The sequence below is a fragment of the Ailuropoda melanoleuca genome, chromosome 7 (genome assembly GCF_002007445.2).
Source record: "Ailuropoda melanoleuca isolate Jingjing chromosome 7, ASM200744v2, whole genome shotgun sequence".
NCBI lineage: Eukaryota > Metazoa > Chordata > Mammalia > Carnivora > Ursidae > Ailuropoda > Ailuropoda melanoleuca.
In genome coordinates, this window is record NC_048224.1 from 39216946 (window position 1) to 39222972 (window position 6027).

The following is a 6027-nucleotide window of genomic DNA, read 5'->3' on the forward strand; positions in this document are numbered from 1 at the left end:
TTATTTATTTATTTGTTTATTTATTTATTTATCTGAGAGAGAGAGAACGCGCGTGCACATGGAGGAGGGGCAGAGGGAGGAAGAGATAGAATCTCAAGCGGACTCCCCANAGATTTTTTATATATATATATATATATATATATATATATATATATATATATATAAACATATACTACGTTTTCCAAAAATATAGTAGCAATTTACATTCCTACCATCAATGTAGGCGAGTTTCTGTGACCTGAAGCCAACATCAGAACTGGTATTATTGTTGTATTCACTTTTTGCCTATTTGATCAGTGCAAATGAATTTATGCCCTCCAAGGGATGAGATCTGACTTTATTCAGATTTATACCCTTGCACCTACCTGTATCATTTGGAATGCTCTATATTTTTTTTGCAAGTTACATAAGACTCATATTGGCTTTAAAAATAAGAGAGATTTACTGGTTCGTGTGACTGGAAAGTTCAGAAGTAGGATGGGCTTGAGGGTTGCTCTGAATCAAAATTTGGCATATTTCATCCTACACACTGCTTTCTGGGCATCAGAAAGGCTTGCTTCCCTCATGGTGACACAATGGCTGCAGTAGCTCTACTAACCTAAAGGAAAGAAAGATATCCATGTCACAAAATTCCTAGCAAGACTCCTCTACCTCTTGTTGGTTGAAATGTCTCTGAATCAATCTCTGGTCAATTAAAGACTGAAAAGCTTGGGCCTGGGCTACCTAAACCAATCATGCGTCATCAGGGGTAGGAGTCCTCTCTTCTCTTTGCTAGGCTTTCAATTAACAAGGCACTGTGTGAAAGATTCAGAACTCCAAGAGACAGACTTCTCAGCTTTCAACATAAAATAGCGTTAAGTAATAATCAGATGTTAGCTGTTTAGTATTGTCAGTTTCGCAGGAAAGCTGGTTTGTTTGGTGGCTTGAAAAGCTATCAACAGAAGAGCTGAAAGAAATCTGGGCATCTCTGAGAATGTATATTGGATTGTTAGGGCTGCCATAACAAATTACCATAGGTTGGGTAGTTTAAACAACAGAAATTTAAGTTTCTCATGGTTATGGAGGCTGGAAGTCTAGATCAAACTGTTGGCAAGTTTGGCTTCTCCTGAGCCCAAGGTTTTTGGCTTGCTGATGGCCACCTTCTTTCTGTGTCCTCACATGGCTTTTCTCTGTGTACGCACTTTCCTGGTGCATCTCTCTTCTTTAAGCCCCACCTGACAGTCTCCATTGAACTTAGTCATCTTTTTGAAGGCCCTGTCTCCAAATACAATCACTAGTTTAGAGCTCATCCATTTATGACCTCATTTAACTTCAATTACCTCTTTAAAGATCCTATCTTGGGGCTTCTGGGTGGCTCAGTTGGTTAAGTATCTGCCTTCGGCTCAGGTCATGATCCCGGATCGAGTCCCGCATTGGGCTCCCTCTCAGCAGGGAGACTGCTTCCCCTTCTCCCTCTGCCTCTTCCTTCTGCTTGTGCATGCGTGCTCTTTCTCTCTCAAATAAATAAATAAATAAATAAATAAATAAATAAATAAATTTTTTTTAAAAAAAAAGAATTGTATCAGATACTANATGGGGCTTCTGGGTGGCTCAGTTGGTTAAGTATCTGCCTTCGGCTCAGGTCATGATCCCGGGATCGAGTCCCGCATTGGGCTCCCTCTCAGCAGGGAGACTGCTTCCCCTTCTCCCTCTGCCTCTTCCTTCTGCTTGTGCGTGCGTGCTCTTTCTCTCTCAAATAAATAAATAAATAAATAAATAAATAAATAAATAAATTTTTTTTAAAAAAAAAGAATTGTATCAGATACTAGCCAAGTGGATAGGAGGGTGGGAAGAGGGACTAAGAGGGGAAACCAGCATGAGAGAGTGACATTCCAAGACATTCAGTATACTTGTATGTCCAAAATAACATTACTAATAGTTGTTTACAGAGATTCCNGTGCGTGCTCTCTCTTTCTCTCTCAAATAAATAAATAAATAAATAAATAAATAAATAAATAAATTTTTTTTAAAAAAAAGAATTGTATCAGATACTAGCCAAGTGGATAGGAGGGTGGGAAGAGGGACTAAGAGGGGAAACCAGCATGAGAGAGTGACATTCCAAGACATTCAGTATACTTGTATGTCCAAAATAACATTACTAATAGTTGTTTACAGAGATTCCGTAAGTATGACCTTCCTAAATTTGTTCTTCCCTACAAGAGGAACCCATCTCACCTATACTGGGAGATAAAAAGAAACAGTGAAAAGTGCAGGGTTTTGGAGCATGTTAACTCGGCTTCAAATCTCAGCCCTCCTCCTGACTAACTCTGTGATCTTGTCAAATTGATTTCACCTCTTGAACTTCAGATCCCTTAGGCTCTGAGGAAAATAATAGTAATATTTGCTTCCCTGGACTGTTGTGAGGCTTAGAAATCAGCTACCAAGGGCTCCTAGGTGGTGCTGCAGCGGCCACATTTCATTGTGCTGTGGGAAGAGGCATAATCATTCCCTCTCCAAATGTAGTATCTTACATGTATTAAGGGATTCTTTCAATTATGAGAATAATATTACTATTCAGTTTTATAATTATCTCACAATCATTATCTCTCCAGACCAATGCAATGGAAGTTGCAGAAAAGAAAGAAGGTCTATTTTTAAAGTGCATTGCCATAGAAAAGCATCAGAAGTAATTTCCACCAAACAGATAACAATGACTTTTGCTTTTTATGCTGTACACATCTGTATTATCTCAATTATTTGACTAGATACTTTCTCTTATAACTTGAGTGATTGTATTGTTTTAAGTGAAGTGTTCCCTCAGCTTGCTAGATCAGAGCTCTTTGAAACCTAACGTCAGAGCACTGAATTGAAAAAGATTTTTTTTGTTTTTTTAAATTATTTATTCGACAGAGATAGAGACAGCCAGCGAGAGAGGGAACGCAAGCAGGGGTAGTGGGAGAGGAAGAAGCAGGCTCATAGCAGAGGAGCCTGATGTGGGGCTCGATCCCATAACGCCGGGATCACGCCCTGAGCCGAAGGCAGACGCTTAACTGCTGTGCCACCCAGGTGCCCCTGAATTGAAAAAGATTTTGTCTTAGAACAAAATAAAGGAAAAATCTTCCTTGATCCTTTAATCCATATTCTGTCTCTGTGATGATGCAACAGCCAAGATTTAGCTTTATCATCATGACAACTCATTTCAGTCATTAAACCTGAGTCACAATGACTGGGAATGAGATCCTGGTTAACCTGGTGTGGTCATATCTTTCCTTTTTTTTCTTTTTTTTAAGGATCTATTTATTTATTTGAGAGAGAGAGAGAGCTTGTGCGAGAGAGGGCATGAGCAGGGGTNAGAACAAAATAAAGGAAAAATCTTGCTTGATCCTTTAATCCATATTCTGTCTCTGTGATGATGCAACAGCCAAGATTTAGCTTTATCATCATGACAACTCATTTCAGTCATTAAACCTGAGTCACAATGACTGGGAATGAGATCCTGGTTAACCTGGTGTGGTCATGTCTTTTCTTTTTTTTCTTTTTTTTTAAGGATCTATTTATTTATTTGAGAGAGAGAGAGAGCTTGTGCGAGAGAGGGCATGAGCAGGGGTGAGGGGCAGAGGGAGAGGGAGAAGCAGGCTCCCCGCTGAGCAGAGAGCCTGATACCAGACTCAGTGCAGGGCTCCACCCCAGGACGCTGCTCAGGAAACCAGACACCTTTTCTCCTCTACTGCCATCTGTGGTGAAAGGCAGAGAGCCAGATATAAACACTTCGAAAAAGGTTTCATGCTTGTTATATCCAGAAGCAGACTGTGCTGATCGCCTGTCCGATATCCACTTCCCCCTTCATCTTTCCTACATACATATCACAATTTTGTTCAGGGTAGCAGGGTGCCCAGTTAAAGAACTCTGCTTTCCAGACTCCTCTGCAGATGGGTTTTTTTTTTTTTTAAGATTTTATTTATTTAGTTGACAGAGATAGAGACAGCCAGCGAGGAAACACAAGCAGGGGGAGTGGGAGAGGAAGAAGCAGGCCCATAGCGGAGGAGCCTGATGTGGGGCTCGATCCCATAACGCCGGGATCACGCCCTGAGCCGAAGGCAGACGCTTAACCGCTGTGCCACCCAGGCGCCCCTGCAGCTGGGGTTTTGACACAAGCCCAGGACTCAGGGATCATGACCTGAGCTGAAGGCAGATGCTTAACTGATTGAGCCACCCAGGCGCCCCTGGATTCAGAGACATTTCAAATCTGTTTTAGGTTCTCATTATCATAGAATAAAATCTGACTCAAAGCTTCTTCAGTTTGCTTTAAACCAAAAGAATTTTGGGTAAAGGCAGATTATTTTTACATTGTTGCTATTCAAGTCAAAGTTATTGGCAATAAAGAACTCATGAATTATACAGTAACAATTTGTTTTTTTTTCTTATTATAACATTAAAAACAAGACAAGTAGGTGTAGTATTTTTGTGCCTAGGCATTTGTGGAATGGAAGGAAGATAAATCTACACTGGGAGCCCCCATGCAGTTCTGGTCAAGTTCAGGAGGCAGGATTCTCTCTGAAGCAGCCTCTCTGATTTAGCAATTTTCTGTGAAAGAAACTCATTTAGGGGAATGAATAGGAATTAACCCTAACCAAAAACTTTTTTTTTAACTACCCCTGCCTTCTTAATTTGCTTCTTTTGAATTGTTTCCTTTGTATCACAGTATGATACATGTTTATGTTCCTGACAGAATGGTGACATAGTGTCCTTGAAAACAATTTCCAACCTCAAAGGACCATACAAGTAAGGGTTAAAATCACTAACATAGGGACCAAAGTGCTCTGTGATAGGAACAAGCAATTGAAAACACTAACGTTCAAGAAAAGACAGGAGCAACTCTATTTTATTTTCTCCATTTGCCTTCCAGATCCACTCTCCATGCTGCTTTTCACAAATCCTGCCCCCTTCCCTCAAACTTCTGCTTGGTTTTGGGGGGGTCTACTGTTGATTCTCCAATTTTAGACAAATGGTTTAAATTAATAAAAGTTGGAAAAAGGACATGCACACTCCCAAAGGTATATGGGAGCAAATGACACCTTGTCCTGTCACCACCGCAGGTAAGTATGCATATCACATCTCTCAGTCCTGTAGAGAAAGCTCTGCACTCTGAAATGTAAACAAAAAGAAAAACAGGGTCATCACCCTACATACTTTTTTTTTTACCATGCATACTTCTGGTCCCCAAAATGAGTGAAACTCAAATTTTTCCTGTAAGTCATTTACTTCCTAACATAATTCCATCTCTCACATTCTCAATACTGACCTTTTATGGATATGCAACATTTGTGGCTATCGTAATCATGGGAGAAAGTATGTTTTTCCACTAAGAACTTGGAAATGTTGGCAATTTTTAAATTTTCTTTTCTTTTAAATACATGTTGTATTAAATTTAATGAGCCGGTCCTTTCAAAGTCTTTACTTTCCCTAAACATCTTCATTGGAAAGAAATTGGTTTCCTTTCTTTTGGTTCTGAGTCTTCCTTATACAGCAAGAACTCAAAAATCCTGTGTTTTAAATAAAAGGAAAAAAATTGGGGGCGCCTGGGTGGCACAGCAGTTGAGCATCTGCCTTCGGCTCAGGGTGTGGTCCCGGCGTTATGGGATCGAGCCCCACATCAGGCTCCTCTGCTATGAGCTTGCTTCTTCCTCTCCCACTCCCCCTGCTTGTGTTCCCTCTCTCGCTGGCTGTCTCTATCTCTGTCAACTAAATAAATAAAATCTTAAAAAAAAAAAAGAAGGAAAAAATTGTTGGCTTTATCAGGTAGGCATAAATTTAGAAAGGAAGAGAAAGTTTTGCTAAATATTTAAGGGAATTAGAAAGATGATGCTTATCTTTTTTTTTATTTTTAGGTGCTCTGTACACCCAACGTGGGCCTTGACTCACAACCCTGAGATCTAGAGTCTCACACTTCAGCCAGCCAGGCACAATGCTTGTCCCTGATTCTCAAGCTTTGGTGTCTATCAGAATCACCTGTGGGCTTATTAAAAATAAACATCATGTTGGGGNGAA